The following is a 16,983-nucleotide window of genomic DNA, read 5'->3' as shown; positions in this document are numbered from 1 at the left end:
AGAATAAACAGCAAGATGATACGCAAGGTGTCCAAGTTGCAGTTATATATGAGGCTCCTGTCTCATTTCCAACATAACCTTAACAAGGAAAAGAAATGGGGTGACACCCAATGTTGTCAAACATCTGCATCACCCTGGGGAGGATCTGCAATTACGATGAGTGGGGATGTAAAATGTGCAGAAAGAAACATTCACCCCTCCTCTTGTAACTCCGCAATTGGACGCACAACTGCTGCGTTGCTGAATTCACCAGGAAATCTTGCCAGTTCTGCCTAGCGTACGGCCAATTGTAATTCACTTGTGTGACATCAGCATACTTTCTGTACAATGGCCAAAGGTGGGGCATATAATGCTGTATCCCATAGCTCGCAGTTGCTGTTTTCAAAGTGGCATAAGGCACAAGTGGGATGAAAATCACAACATTAAGAAGCAATACATGCCCCTTCCCCTAACTCCCAGGATGGCAACAGTATCTCCCTTGTCCTTACCTACCGCCCCACCAGCCTCCATGTCCAATGAACCATCTTCTGCTGTCTCTACGGCTTCCAGTGTGATGTGATCGCCGAATGAATCTTGCCCCGAACACAACTGTACCTGAACACATCCAGGCTGAGACTGAGAAGCAGCAAGCAATATTTGCCCTGCACAACACTTCCAAACCATCTCTCCCTGATTTTCAACCATGCCACCATTGCTGAGTCCCTCATAATCACCAACCCGAGGATCAGCATTGAACAGGGTTTTAACTATACTAGCTATATCAACAGCATGGCTATAAGAACAGTGCAGTGGCTAGGCACTCTAGGTGGTACACATACTGACCCTTCAAAGCTTCTCCACCATCAACAAGCTTTAAGTCAAGAATATGATAGAATACCACTCGCCTTCAATGATGCAGCTAGAACAGCAGTCAAGAAGCTCAGCACTACCCAGAGCAACACTGCATGCTTGATTGACATTTTGTTGCTGAACTTGAATGCACCTCCTCTACCATTGGAACATTATAGTTTTGGTATGATCTCCAGAATGCGCTGCAGCAACTATGCATTTCACTTCAATCATACCACTTAGCCCTGTGACCTCTCTGCTGCAGAGCAAAAACAACAAGATCATGGGAGCGCCATTACCTCCAAGTCAAGCCCATTCTGACTTGGACATATATCACCATTTCTTCATTGCCACTTGATCAATATCTAAATATCTGCGTGAATGTATTGCTTTATAATGTCCACAAGATATTCTAAGATACTTCACAATAAATAAATTAGGTTTGAAGTCCATACACTGTTTATGTAGAGAGTAGTCATGGTACAGATATCCATATGCACACACATACAAGTTTTGACTCCAGAAACCCAGAAAAATGTAATTTGCTGTTTTTGCTGTAGGATCATTTTGATTTTTGCTTCCCATCTATAAGAGTGTAATTAAGATGCAAGGCAGGAAGAAGTTTAATATCAGCGGAGTAGGCACCTTATGCTGTCTACTCCCCTTGACTCTTCCCTGCATCATATCTATGACACTCTTTCACTGAGTACCTTAAGGGTGTTGAGAAGTGAAAGAAGCCTCTGTTGGAGCAGTGCAGAGGTACCACTGCAGTCAGCCTCCAGCTCCTGAGCTTGCAGTCTTAGATCTTTGTGCTCCTTTCATAAAAATAAGGATATTAGAATGAGCACCATACTCACCTTGGAGGACCTGATAGAGGACACTTGGACGTATGCTATCCTCAGTGACAATACTCAGGCACTACCTGGAGTAAGTGACAGCATCAGGACATTCAAATCTAACTCCTTTCCCCCAACCCCAACCTGACAGAGCTCTCCAGGTCAGTCAATTAATACTTCCAGGATGCTTTGACTTTGTCTTCACGCCTTGAGGGACCATCTGGAGAGATCTAGAAATATTTAGGCCATTACCTCCCAAGACTGTATAGGCCCTAAATGGTTCTACAAGGGCTGCCATCCTGTCAATACATGTGCACTCAAACCCAGGACCCAGCACAAGTGTCGTGGCTGCAGAATGCCTTATTGCTGCCTTTGGGTCTCCCAATTACAGCTTACTTTTCTAGCCAATCCTCCAGATACCTGCTCTTCAAGGCAAGATACAGAACCAAGTTAGCCAAAGACCAGCAATGGTGACACACCTACCGAGTCCCTCAAAGCTAAATGAGATAGGGAACCACTTTGGTCAAGATGTATTCATGATATCTCAGCCTATTTGTATATCTGCAATGAAGACATTCAATCTGTTGTGTTTCTGTAAGAGCTGTAAATTGAACTAACCTTCATTTACAGTTGTTGTGGCTGTGCCAGACTTGAGACTTTGTCCAGTTTCAATCCATAAGAAATTCTAGATTTTACCTTTTCAGAAAACTTCGTAACCAGGTGAAGTAATGGAGGAAAGTTAAAACTGTATTTCTGTTATCAACGTGTCTTGATGTATAAGGAAGAACCAGATCTGTTATCGATAATGTACGTCTCGCCAGTGGATTCAAATCTAATCAAACTTCATTCCCTAGCCATTGACTCCATCCCTCTTCTTGGCAAATGTTTGTGTTTGAACCAGACTCTTTATAACCTTTGATTTATTTGACCCCGAGTTGGGCTTCTAACCACATATCTGCACTATCATTAAGACTACCTGTTTTGCCTTCTTGACGACATCGTCCAACTCTGCCCTCGCCTCAACTTACCCGCTGCTGAAACTCTCATCTGTGCCTTTGTTACCTCTAGACTCTTTTAACACTCCCGGGCAGCATCCCATCTTCCATCCTCTGTAAACTTAGGCCATCCAAAACACCAACACCTTATCCTCACTCGGACTAAGTCCCATTCCTCCCATCACCTCTGTGCTCACCTTGACTTTGAAGTTTTACTCCTGGTTTTTAAGTCCTTCCATGGCTTTGTCCCTACCTATCTTTGTAAACTCCTGCTGTCTTGTAACCATGTGAGATATCTGCACTCCTCCAATTTTGATCTGTTGTGCATTGCTAATTTCAATCACTCCGCAATTGGGTGCCATGCCTTCAGCTGCCAAAGCCCTAAGCTTTGGGTTTCCTTTCCTAAATCTCTCTGCCTCTCTACCTCCCTTTTCTCCTTTAAGACGCTGATCAAAACCTGCCATTTTGACCAAGGTTTTTGTCGTCTGACCTTGTATCTTCTTAAAACATGCTGTCATATTTTGTTTAATAACGTTCCTGTGAAGTGCCTTGGGATGTTTTACTACATACCAGGAATGGTATAGATGCACGTTGTGTAGTAATTTAAATCCTGTCTGGCTAGGTTGCGTTTGCTGATGTTTATATCTGTAATTCCATTTGTCCCATTAGTACAAGTGACACCACTTTGATTAACCGTGAAAGGATACATCCACTTTGCATCATGTCTTCTTTGGACATTGAAGAAAAGAGAAATGTGCAATAAGACTAGAGCCCGAAATTACCATAATTTTCAATATTATTGTTGTGTTAAATGAACTCGGAGCTAATACACACTCCATGGGCTCATGCCCAAAAGTTGCTGAAGAAGGCTTCTGATGTTTCAGAACTTTTGTTATTTTGGAACAGATGATGTAAAGTTTTATTCCCCTTTTTTGATTTATTGATTTGTCTCCTTTGGTCATCCAGTATCCATCTGTAATAGTCAATATGCTATAGATACAGTGGGTGTTAATGCAATTTGCCCACTGTATGAATAGGTCAATAGAACCCTACTGGTTGCTTTATGTTGAGAGTTTCTTAACAGATTCTCATATAAGTAGCAACTTAATGAGTTGCAAAGAGTTTGTAAAACAGTTGCTGAAAGGCCTAAGTTTGCCTGAAATCAGCAGAGCTTTTAAATTGGTAAATACAGGAGATTAAGTAATTAAGGTAATTGCACATTAAGGTGATGCAAAGAGCCTAGCTAACAGTTGAGCCTGCCTGAAATAGCCAGCACTAATTTGTTGTAGATGCAACTTTTATAATTGACTTCCATGATGTTGATAAATGGTAAATTGCCTGATATACTGATATAGTAAGGTGCCTAGTGCAAGTGTGGATGAAATAAGTGATGGGGAATGTACCTGTGACTTTTTTTTTATATATATATATACACACACACACCTTTTTTTAGTTTGAAACATGTGTACTGAATAATGTATTTTACATTGATTTGGAGGAAACTAGGAGGCATGGTGGGCAAGCTGTACTGTTTCTAACATATGCATCAGTGGCATAGGATTGTTTGTTCACTCCGCAGCTTGCAAATCTTACATATTTTAAGTAGAAGGTCAAATTTGGTCCATTGGAAGCATAAGGCTTTCCTGGAGAACTTAACCTTTTACTTTGAAAATGAATAAAAAGAATTGCACAAGAGTGTGATGCCAGCACTGGATTTCTTCGGTAGTTGTTGGAGGTTTCCTACATTACGGCTTTCATACTTTCCTGTTAGACTGAGTGATGCATCGACTTGACGTTTAATTGACCACACCCATTGAGAATTTTTAAGTTAAGATTAAGATCTGTCAAAATTAAATTTAACATTTGTATCAATATTAACATTCCTTATGTACTAAATGAATAGTTTAGGTGAAGTTCAAGCAAGTAAAGATCAAAGTACATGTGAGCCACTGCTCTGGGAGTATAGTAGTTCACTCTGAGAACACAATGCCTTGCTACTGTCTTGGTCTTACTTATCTTGTCTTTTCAGGTTATCACAATGCTTCTTCAGCTCCCAGTCTACCACTCCCAAACCATGCTTTTGTGTAACAGGAACGGCCTGTGCAAGCTAACTTCCCTCTCTCTAGGGAAGCCACAAACCCTAAAGATAACTTTACAAAACTCAACGACTATGTTCAAAAAAAGTTCTTTAATGAGCTGCAACTTAAAATTATGTTTCCACAGCCAGTAAAGTAATAAATTCTGGTGCAATTGTGTGACCGATATGAGCACAGTTACGCAGTGAAATGAACAGTCAGAACGAGTGTTGCGTGGAGAGCTTCGACAGAATTCCATTTGTACTTGGAATCTGCCGATGTTTGGAGATTGAGTTCCTTCTACCATCTGCTAATGTTTGAATTTTTCTCGGATGGCAAGTAGGAGAGTTGCTCTTGTATATGTCAATTGATGCAGCACTGTTAAACATTGTTCGTATGTCTGTAGAATCTCCTGGCTATTGGTGTAAAATATTTGAAAAATTTTGCAATATTTGCATTACAATTCTAGATGTGACTGGGTGCCCCTTCTCATCGTTTGCTTACTTCTGTTTCAACATCATACATCAATGACATAAAATACTTCAGTTCATATCAATAGCCCGTGCCTTCATTTAAAAAAAAGATCCAATCTAAAGCATAACTCTCTTAACGTGTTGAAAATGAGCTGCATATATTATTCTCAATTACCCTGATAATAAATTTAAGCCACGAATTTCTATCTCTAGTAAAACTTAGAAATATCCAAATTGCACACTCATGGTAAGTGCTATTAGCTAATTACCATCTCTAATTACTCTCAGATTTTCATTTTTTAATATGGTAAAATAGCAATTGTTTGTATGAATCAGTCTTAGAAATTAATGCATTCAGGTTTAACATTATAGTAGGTCTAGTCTCAAATACCTTTATTGGTTACGCAATGTAACAGACGTGCCAGATGGCAAAAGAAAATCAGCTGCCATGTCTGGCGTTTAACAATTTTCAGGTCGTTGGCCTTATAAGTATTTAGGCTCTGGGTTTTACTGCCAGCCCTTTGAACAGCAGTTGATAGCTCTGCTACTGTACTGTTCTGTAGCTCCCAAGTTCTGTCCTAGCAGAGATAGAACGCACATTGGCATGTAAGAGTCAGCACATTTGAAAGGTAAAATGCATTCATTCACTCATATGCACACACACAAATAGAGTAGCTGGCAAAGACTGATTACTGCTGGAGGGCTGTAACGTTCTTTGCTATGCCAGCACTATATCAACAGCCAGGCAGGCGATGATAGGTTATCACATGACCTATACTCGAATGAATCTCTGAGGTTTGTTCTGCTTGCAGCCAATGGGAAGTAGAGACTTTCGTTTACAAGAAGCCGGAACCAAGCCTCTTTCATAGTTGTCTGCTTCTTTCCGATCTCTACAAACCGCATGCACGTAATTGTCTACCTGCATAAATTCCAGCCAGATTTTACTTGAACGAATTATTCACTTTGCTGTCTGGCAGGCTTAAGGGAAGCAGTGGTGAGTTTTACATTACCCAAACTCCAGCTTTATCTTGTAGTTAATTTTTTTTATGTACTCTTTGTAATTAATGACTAATGCAGGTTACTTGAGGTCAGCGTTTGGAACTCTGCTTGGAACAGGCAATTCTGATTTGGTACAAGTTCCGTGACTGTGCGTGCGGTGAATACTGTGTTGTAGAAACAGCCTCCTGTACTGTGTGCAAACTGATGAGGGATGCCCATAAATTCTGTGAAGGATTAGGAAGGATGGAGTGGGAAGTACTTTTTCAGGAGTGGCGGGTCCTTAACCTTTTGGAAAGGCTATTTGGTGATTTTTAAAAATCACACCCTGTAGAAGAAGGCTGTAGAAGTATTTTTAAAAAAAATAGCAAATCTTGATGTTACATTGTTTGGCTTATTTTAGTTATTTAGTGTTACTGACCTTCAAATACTTTAGCAATCCAATGCTAAGATCAGTAACTAAGAGACTATTTGAATAAATTCACTCTGTTTTCCTTGCATCTTCCCCGCCAACCCCCCCCCCCCACCGCTTAAAAAATAGATCTAGATTAAAATATGTGTAGAATGAATTAACTCTTAAGAACATAACGAAAGCAGAAAACAGACATTGGGGGGGGGGGGGGGGTTGAATTTGAGAAGTTAAGTAATTGGGAGTTCTGAAGCTCAAAGAAGAAAAACGAGTCTACGTGACGGAATCAAATCAGTTTCTTCGGACCTTTTAATGAAAATTTGCTGGAAACACAGAGCACCTAAATCCACATCTTAAAGGAGAAAAAAAAAATGTATAAACGGCTCAGATAGAGAGCTGTAATCAGGTGAAGGTTCTGGTGAAGGGCGTACATTAGCATTACCACACACTTCAGATGTTAAAGACCTGCCGTATATTTCTTGCACTGCATGTTTTTGTTTCAGATTTTCAGCACTGTTACAAAAAAAATGCACCAACTGCTGGTGTTGGTGCCAAATAAGTTGGCTGCTCGCTGGCATCTGTTGCTGCCATGGTTTCACTTGACATGCACTGTCACAAAGAGTTCCTTTTACAGAGGTTACAGAGTTACAGAGATAAGGCCTGACAGTTCTTATTTTGATTCTTGTTTTTTTCTTTACCTGCAAAGTGTTCCTTGTGAAAGTAATTGCTGATCTTCCCCATTACAAGATGTGAATCTATGGTGATTTGCCAACAACTGATTTTGTTTAAAGAAAGACTTGCATTCATAATTTTAAGTTTCTATGCAGGCAGGCAAAAGAAAATTTGAGTAATCTTTATCACACCGTCTATTCTAAGGATGTTGAGTCATAATTGGTATGACGCCAGAGGTGCTGTCAGGCACTGCTCCTTCATCCAAGTGTCCATTGGCAGCTTAAGACAGTGCTGTTTTTCTTTTTTTCAATTCATTTATAGGATGTGGACATCGCTGGCAAGGCCAGCATGTATTGCCCATCCCTAATTGCTCTTGGGAAGATGGTGGTGAGCTGCCTTCTTGAGCCACTGCAGTCTCTGTGGTGTAGTTACACCCACAGTGATGTTAGGGAGGGAGTTCCAGGATTTTGACCCAGCGACAGTGAAGGAACAGCGATATATTTCCAAGACAAGATGGTAGGTGGCTTGGAGATGAACTTCCAGGTGGTGGTGTTCCCATGTATCTGCTACCCTTGTCCTTCTAGATGGTAATGGTCGTGGTTTTGGAAGGTGCTGCCTAAGGAGCCATTCATAGAATGTGGGCATCACTGCCAAGATCAGCATTTTTTGCCCAAACCTGATTGTTTTTGAGAAGGGGGTGTTGAGCTACCTTCTTGAAACATTACACTCCATGTAGTGTAGTTAACCCACAGCTCTATTCATAAGGGAGTTCCAGATTTTTGGCTCCGTAACAGTGAAGGTAATAGTGATATCCAGGTCATGATAGTGTGTGACATTGAGGAGAACATGCAGATGGTGGCATGACCATGTGTCTGCTGCTTTTGTCCTTCTGTGTGGTAGAGATCGTGGGTTTGGAAGGTGCTGTCAAAGAAGCCGTGATATGTTTGCTGCAGTGCATTTTGTAGATGGTACACACTGCTGCCATGTGTGTCAATGGTGGAGGGAGTGAATGATTAAGTTGGTGGATGGTGTGCCGATCAAGTGGACTGCATTATGCTCTCTCCGCCATCTTGTCCATGGATCCGCTTGGGCAGGAAACTGCCCTTTCCCGGGACAAGCAGCAGCGCAATGGCCAAGGAATGCATAAGTGCAGGCGGTGTCATGGATGTTAACGGTGTCATGGATGTTAACGCTGTACTTCAGGAAGTGCTGAAAACTGCATACATCCACAATGGCTTGTGCTGTGGTCTCCAGGAAACTGTCAAGGTGCTGGACAAACGACAGGCTCACTTGTGTGTCCTGGCAGACAATTGTGATGAGGCACGGTATGTTAAGTTGGTCGAGGCACTCTGTGCTGAGCGTCATATCAACCTGATTCAGGTTGAAGACAACAAGAAACATTGTGAATGGGTAGGCCTGTGCAAAATAGACCAAGAAGGGAAACCTCACAAGGCTTCATAGGCTGCAGTTGTGTTGTTGTCAAGGATTATGGCAAAGACTCACAAGCCAAGGATGTCATTGATAGCTATTTCAGAGGAAAGTGATATGTTTCATAAATAAAAACAAAAACAAAAAAAAAAAATACTGGATGGTATTGAGCTTCATGAGTGTTGTTGGAGCTGCACTCATCCAATTAAGTGGACAGTATTCCATCACACTCCTGACTTGTGCCTTGTAGCTGGTGGACAGGCTTTGGTGAGTCAAGAGGTGAGCTACTCACTGCAGAATTCCCAGCCTCCGACCTGCTCTTGTAGCCACAGTATTTATATGGCTGGTTCAGTAAGGTTTATGGTCAATGGTGACCCCCCCAGAATGTTTATCGTGTGGGATTCAGCAATGGTGGTTGACCAGTTCTTCCACATTTACGCTTCCGTGCAAGGTTACTGATTTATTTTCTCCTCTTACGAAGCACGAGGCAACTGAAACTAACTGGAGTAATTCCGACCACGATGCCTGCTGACTAGTAGCTCAACTCAGAACAGGCATCAAATCTGGAACCTTCCTGACTGAAATGGTTCAGTGCCACATTACAATGCGCATTTAGTCATTGAACCATCATTTTTCAGTTATTAAGCTTTCATTCACTTCCCCTGATTGTATCTGTGTTGAAAGAGCTGTTAGTCGAACATTGTGAACTGGACACAGACAACTCTGCAAGCCCGTTGATGTCTGCACATCCTTTATTCTGAGGTCTGTAGAAATCCAACAAATTCCTCACCAGAATTATTATCGCGCCATTCCTTTTGCACTTCCTTACGCTCGCTGCCAAAGCTCCATTATCTTATTTTTACTATTTCACTAGAACACGTTTGCTGTTTGGGAAGCATTCCTGTTGCATTTTATTCTGATTATTTTTCACTGGAGAAGATTTTCAATTGAATGTACAATGTGAACTGATGGATATTGCTTGTCAGGATGCCTGTGTGCAGTGGATAGGCCTATATGCATAGCACTCTCGGTCAGCTTGAAGCTGCCTTGTGATTAGTTAATAGAAGCAAGCAAGTCAATGCTTCATCTGTATTACTCAAATCATGCACATTCATTACAGATGTCACAAAGAAAATTTAACTTCTCAATCAGATGGAGACAGAACATAATGAGTATTTATGGAGTATATTATGAAACAATTAAGAGGCATGTGGAAATATCAACATCTAATTCCACTGATGAAGTTTTTTTTAAAGCATTAACTTTTCTTTTGAAAATGGATCTTTATGGCAAAGATTATTGATTTTTTTTGAGAGAGAGAGAGAGAGAGAAAAACCAACCCAATATGAGACTATCGAGTTCAAGTTCCATTCTATGGAGCAGGCATACTGAAGAGCTATACTAACCCTCTTCCCGATATTTGCACAGCGTATCTATGGGAGAAGCATTTCTCAGATGGATGTTTAGAATGCTGAGTCTACATCTGAGGATTGACTTAAAGAAATAATAATAAAAAAACTTATAAAAATAAAAGGCCTTCATGAGTAAATGCCAATCCCCAATGATAATTTAGCCTTATAGTTGCCCTAGTTAGTATTAAAAATTGGAATTGTTTTAAGTAAGTCATTAAAATAATGATAGGATATGGATTTCCTGAATTGCATGTGTACAGTAACATTCTAACAGTATAACATAGAGACAGATCTTTTCAACTTGTGCCAGTTTGGAGTCTGGAATGTGCATAATTTGTTTTAGTCCCCACACTTATCCAGACAGATTAACACTGTATTTTGATAACACACAGTTTTAAACAAGATTTTACCAGAAATGTGCTTAATTTATAGTTTCCTTTCTGCTTGATTAAGTGCATTAAAAAGAATGGGGTCTAACTGAACCTCATGATTGACGCAGAGTAATGTGATAGCTGGTCACATCGTCAAAGGAACATGGTGACATTTAGTTGAGATCGTCTCAAAAATGTAATTCAAATTTTGGATTCATTTATCCCATAATTATGTATTATTAAACACTCTGCTTCTTATATATACCATTACATTTTCTCTTTTATTTTTAGAATGAATGGCAATCACTATACAAATTTTTTTTTATTCATTCATGGGATGTGGGCTTCGCTGGCTGCCCGTCCCTAATTGCCCTTGAGAAGGTGGTGGTGAGCTGCCTTCTTGAACTGCAGTCCATGTGGTCTAGGTACATCCACAGTGCTGTTAGGGAAGAAGTTCCAGGAGTTTGACCCAGCGACAGTGAAGGAACGGTGATATATTTCCAAGTCAGCATGGTGAGCGACTTGGGAGGGGATCTTCCAGATGGTGGTTGTTCCCATCTATCTGCTGCCCTTGTCCTTCTAGGTGGTAGTGATTGTGGGTTTGGAAGTTACTGTCTGAAGGAGCCCTGGTGTGTTCCAAGTGCATCTTGTAGGTGGTACATACTGGCTGCTACTGTCCGTCGGTGGTGGAGAGAGTGAATGTTTGTGGATGTGGTGCCAATCAAGCGGGCTGCTTTGTCCTGGATGGTGTCCAGCTTCTTGAGTGTTGTGGGAGCTGCACTCATACAGGCAAGCAGGGAGTATTCCATCACATTCCGGACTTGTGCCTTGCAGATGGTGGACAGGCTTTGGGGAATTAGAAGGCGAATTACTCGTCGTACTATTCCTAGCCTCTGACCTGCTCTTGTAACCACAATGTTTATGTGGCTTGTCCAGTTCAGTCTCTGGTCAATGGTAACCCCCAGGATGTTGATAGTGGGGGATTAAGTGATGGTAATTCCATTGAACATCAAGGGGCGATGGTTAGGTTCTCTCTGGTTGGAGATGGTCATTGCCTGGGATTTGTGTGGTGTGAATGTTACTTGCCTCTTGAAAGCCCAAGCCTAGATATTATCCAGGTCTTGCTGCATTTGGACATGGCTGCTTCAGTAACTGAGGAGTCACGAATGGTACTGAACATTGTACAATCATAAGCAAACATCTCCCACTTTTGACCTTATGATGGAAGGAAGGTCATTGATGAAGCAGCTGAAGATGGTTGGGCCGAGGAACTCCTGCAGTGCTGAGATGACTGACCTCCAACAACTACAGCCTTTGTGCTAGATATGACTCCAACCAGCAGAGAGTTTTCCCCCAGTTCCCATTAACTCCAGTTTTGCCAGGGATCCTTGATGCCACACTCGGTCAAGTGCTGCCTTGATGTCAAGGGCAGTCACTCTCACCTCACCTCTGGAGTTCAGCTCTTTTGTCCATGTTTGAACCAAGGCTGTAACGAGGTCAGGAGCTGAGTGGCCCTGGCGGAATCCAAACTGGGCGTCAGTGAGCAGGTTATTGCTAAACAAGTGCTGGTTGATAGCACTGTTGATGACCCCTTCCATTACTTTATTGATGATGGAGAGTAGACTGATGGGGCAGTAATTGGTCGGGGTGGAATTGCCCTGTTTTTTGTGTACAGTACGTACTTGGGCAATTTTGCACATAACCGGGGATATGCTAGTGTTGTGGATATACTGGAACAGCTTGGCTAGAGGCACGGCAAGTTCTGGAGCACAAGTCTTCAGTACTATTGCGGGAACGTTGTCAGGGCCCATAGCCCTTGCAGTATCCAGTGCATTCAGCCATTTCTTGATATCACATGGAGTGAATCGAGTTGGCTGAAGACTGGCATCTGTGATGCTGGGGACCTCCAGAGGAGGCTGAGATGGATCATCCACTCGGCACTTCTGGCTGAAGATTGTTGCGAATGCTTATCTTTTGCACTGATGTGCTGGGCTCCTCCAACATTGGAGTTGGGGATATTTGTGGAGCCTCCTCCTCCAGTGAGTTGTTTAATTGTCCACCACCATTCATGACTGGATGTGGCAGGACTGCAGAGCTTAGATCTGATCCTTTGGTTGTGGAATCGCTTAGCTCCGTCTATCACTTGTTGCTTATGCTGTCTGGCACGCAAGTAGTCTTGTTTATAGATTCACCAGAGTGACATCTCATTTTTAGGTATGCCCGGTGCTACTCCCGACATGCCCTTTTGAACTCTTCATTGAACCAGGGTTGATCCCCTGGCTTGATGGCAATGGTAGAGTGGGAGATGTGCTGGGCCATGAGGTTACCGGTTGTGTTCGAGTACAATTCTGCTGCTGCCGATGGCCCACAGCACCTCATGGATGCTCAGTATTGAGTTGCTAGATCTGTTCAAATTCTATCCCACTTAGCATGGTGGTAGTGCCACACAACACGATGAAGGGTATCCTCAATGTGAAGGCAGGACTTTGTCTCCACAAGGACTGTGTGGTGGTCACTCCTACCAATACTGTCATGGACAGATGTATCTGTGGCAGGCAGGTTGGTGAAGATGAGGTCATATATGTTTTTTACTGTTGTTTCCCTCACCACCTGCCACAGACCCAGTCTAGCAGCTATGTCATTTAGGACTTGGCCAGCTCGGTCTGTAGTGGTGCTACCGAGCTACTCTTGGTGATGGACATTGAAGTTCTCCGCCCAGAGTACACTCAGTGCCCTTGCCACCCTTAGTGCTTCCTCCAAATGATGTTCAACATGGAGGAACACTGATTCATCAGCTGAGGAATGTGGTCATCAGCAGGAGGTTTCCTTGCCTATGTTTGACCTGATGCCATGAGACTTCATGGGGTCCAGAGTTGATGTTGAGGACTCCCAAGGCAACTCCCTCCTGACTGTATACCACTGTCCTGCCGATGGGACAGGACGTACCCAGGGATGGTGATGTCTGGGACGTTATCTGTAAGGTATGATTCTGTGAGAATGAATATGTCAGGCTGTTGCTTGACTAGTCTGTGAGACAGCTCTCCCAATTTTGGCACTAGCCTCCAGATGTTAGTAAGGAGGACTTTGCAGGATCGACAGAGCTGAGATTGCCATTGTCGTCTCCAGTTGCCCAGGTCGATGCCGGGTGGTCTGTCCAGTTTCATTCTCTTTCGTTCTTGTAAATTTGCTATGAGTGGGCAATGTGATTTTCATGTGAATCATCTAATTCTATTCCTCAGGTTTTTATCAGTTATGTCTTTGTAGCTTCAGCTAAAATTTACAAGTAGGCCAGCTTCAAGCAAAGATGTGCTGTCCCCAGAGAAAATTATAATCCATTCTTGGCTAACACTGAGAACCGTTAGCTTGTGCCGTTCCTTTCTGGGAGACTGATGCTAATGCCTGAACATTGTGATAAGCTAAACCTTTGCTACATCTGGGGAAGACAGTTTCTTCTTTGCAGTTACAGACTGGAAACAACCAGCAGCACTAGGTGGAGGGAAAGGGGTGAGTGCTGGGCCCAACGGGACACTTGACCCTTGTTTGGGGAAGTGCCATGCAAGAATGAATTGCTTTGCACGAGATAATGTAAAAACCTGGACTTGTCTCTTGCCTTTAGTTGCTTGGGTCTGAATTTTGCACTTGTTGCGCGCACTTGATCGGCAGGCCCAGAAGCAGCTGCGATTTCCGCTTCTGCTGCGATCAGACCCCCCATGCCATTCCACGCTGGCTGGCCAATTAAGGGCCGGCCAGCGTGAAACACGCCCGGACGTTGGCGATGTGCCGGCAGAGGGGCAGGAGTGTGGTGAGTGTCAGGTGCGTGGCATTTAAAACCAGCAGAAGCAGCTCCCTGAGGGCTGCTGCGGGGTGGTTTTGAGGAGCCTCAGGGAGCTGTCTTGGAGAGACTTCTGAAATTTGCACAAGTTATGGCATTTGCTTTGTAAGCTTTTGTTTTGAGGACGCTTTTGTTTTGTCAACCCTCAGATCACGGAGAGGGAGGGGTACTGGAGGAAGGTCAGAGATCGAGGTGGCAGCGGGCAGCTGAGGGGGTTGTTTGGCCCGAATGTCTGCCTCTCTTCCATGGTGACATTTGTGCCTTGGTGCCCCTTGTGGGGGGGGTGGGAGGAAGCACGCAGTGCCCACCTGTACATTAGAAACCTTCCCCGACTGGTGGGCACCACAGGGGCTATTATCCATCATCACCCAGAAATAGCATTTTAATTCAATGTATTTCCTTTAAAACTTTTGTTCTTTTTGTTACAGTGCCCCTTTAATTAGTTACTTGGTTTATATTTTGTTTATTGGTTCAAAAGAGACACTAGTGGAGCATTGTAGGTTAATGTCTCACTTTCAGAATCAATGTCAAACTGAGTGAAGACTGATGTTGGTCTCCTCCTTCACCAACTGCTTATAAGAAATTTAACGTGTTTAACAGAAGTTTGACAGAAGTTGGGCAAAATAAGTAAACAAAAAATGGAAGATGGATCTAAATATGATTAATTGTAAGACATTTAAAAGGAAACCTAAAAAATGTGTACACTGGATGGTGTAAGGTTGTATCTGGGTGGATCATTGAAAATGAGTTACTGTAAAAAAGCATTTCAGTGATGCCTTTCACACAGTTGAATCTTGGAACAATGGTTCTTGCTGTTATGGTACAACATCACATTGGCGACTGTACACTATCATACATTACAATAACATTTATTTTAGCTCCTACCAATGCATCATAACTTATGAATATAGCTTGCCTATGTTTATCTGATTATGCTCATGTTAAGTGCTTTGACCTGCTTTATTATGTGAAAGGCACAATATGAATGCATGTTGTTGTATAAGCCTGTCTGTCCTTTTGGTTTAGCTATTATAATACATCCAGCATTAAAGTAGATTCCCTAAGAATAAATAGTCAAAGTATACTTTCAAATTTGGGATGATTAAATGAACAGCAAAGACTTGTGCAGTTGCCAGAAACATATCAATCCAAATTTATACCATGTCTGAGATCAGACATGACATCCTGGCTTGTCTCTTGCATGTGGTAACTGCCTTGCCTTGCTGACTACATGCCTAATTTCAGTCAAGTTAATTCAAACGCTTTGTATTTGCTATCTCGATCTCATAACACAATTATCTTCAGCCTTACATTTCATCATGATTTAATAATTGCAATAGACAGCAAAATCACTGGACAGCCCTATTGTACAATCATGACATCTTCAGGTCAATGTATAAAATACAATCAACAAAAATGTAAGATCAAGGATTTTCCAGATGCCATCTCCAATATATTTAACTAATTGTTGATACTGCTATTTCAGGTAGATTTATTTCGCTTAGTCAGTTAATATGGGCCAAACACTTCAGACAAGCCCATTGTTAACACACTTTCCAGTTATAAGTAGTCATATTTATAACTTTATTCAGCATTCGTAAAGTACTAGGGTGCATTTGAGGGTAATTTTATTTGATTTGAATCATTCTGTGATGAGGCGATATTTGGAACACTGTGCACAGTTTGGGTTACCCTACCTTCAAAGTGTATTGCAATTCAGAGAAAAGCAACAGGGATTTTTTGTTCTAATATTTTAAACCCCAGGTATAGAGCCAATCTCTAAAACAGCAAAAACAAAAATCAGTCGGAAAATAGTGATTATTTGATGCAAGGTCTTCAAAAAGTTAGTGTCAGAAAAAAGACTGAAAAAGTGCAATTTGCGGTCAGGGGAAAGAATGACTTAGAGTAGGAAATTGTGCATTGATTCTGGATTTCACCCTGAGCAGAAACAACATGAAGGATAATACATTTGAAAATTTAGAGGCACGTGAAAAGAAAGGTTAAAGAAACCATGATGAGGCTCATATTGATTAAACAGGTAGGAAAGACTGGTAGAAGGTGTTATTTGAGTCTTAAGATTGGGAAGGGACTGCCTGTCAGATGTCAAACATTTTCTTGCATGGTATCCAAGACTCTGAGAAAGAAGGGCCTTGCTAGCTCTGGAATTATAAATCATGAAAGCAATTTGTTTAAAAGTGATTCTAGGACTTAAAATTATGTTCTGTGAAATAGCTGAAAGAATTCTATTTCTTTTCAATACAATACAAAGTTTTGATGAATACAGTAGCTTTGTAAGCACACTCTTTTTATCACTTTTGGCAACTGCTGCTTTGCATTTAAAACACCTTTTTGAAAACACCTTTATTCAAGACCATTCATTGTTTCTGATTTGCTATTTTGATTGTGTGAACAGAAATGTCCTCCAATTAAAAATTGACAAATGCATGCCACAAACTGTATTCACTATTGCAACCAACTCCAGCACTCTCCCTGGCCACTGAACCAGACCATTTCTTCCTGACAGCCTATTTGTCTTTAGGATGAGCTTCTGACCCAGATCCTTGCCATCAGGATTGCTTCCTTGCACCTCCACAACATTGCCTATTTCTGCTCCTGATCATTTCCCGAAAGCATCATACACGCCAATATCATCTCA

At 41.9% G+C, this 16,983-nt stretch overlaps 1 protein-coding gene and 1 pseudogene across 8 annotated transcripts in view; both read left to right on the top strand.

Annotated features, from left to right (window-relative positions):
* dtnba (dystrobrevin, beta a) overlaps window positions 1-16,983 on the top strand; it is a 464,573-nt gene that overhangs the window by 237,053 nt on the left and 210,537 nt on the right. The gene's annotated exons all lie outside the window — the stretch shown is intronic.
* Window positions 8,413-8,846, top strand: LOC121278169 (annotated as a pseudogene).

This window comes from Carcharodon carcharias, chromosome 5 (genome assembly GCF_017639515.1).
Source record: "Carcharodon carcharias isolate sCarCar2 chromosome 5, sCarCar2.pri, whole genome shotgun sequence".
NCBI classification, from domain to species: domain Eukaryota; kingdom Metazoa; phylum Chordata; class Chondrichthyes; order Lamniformes; family Lamnidae; genus Carcharodon; species Carcharodon carcharias.
This window is presented reverse-complemented; position numbering and strand designations above follow the sequence as displayed.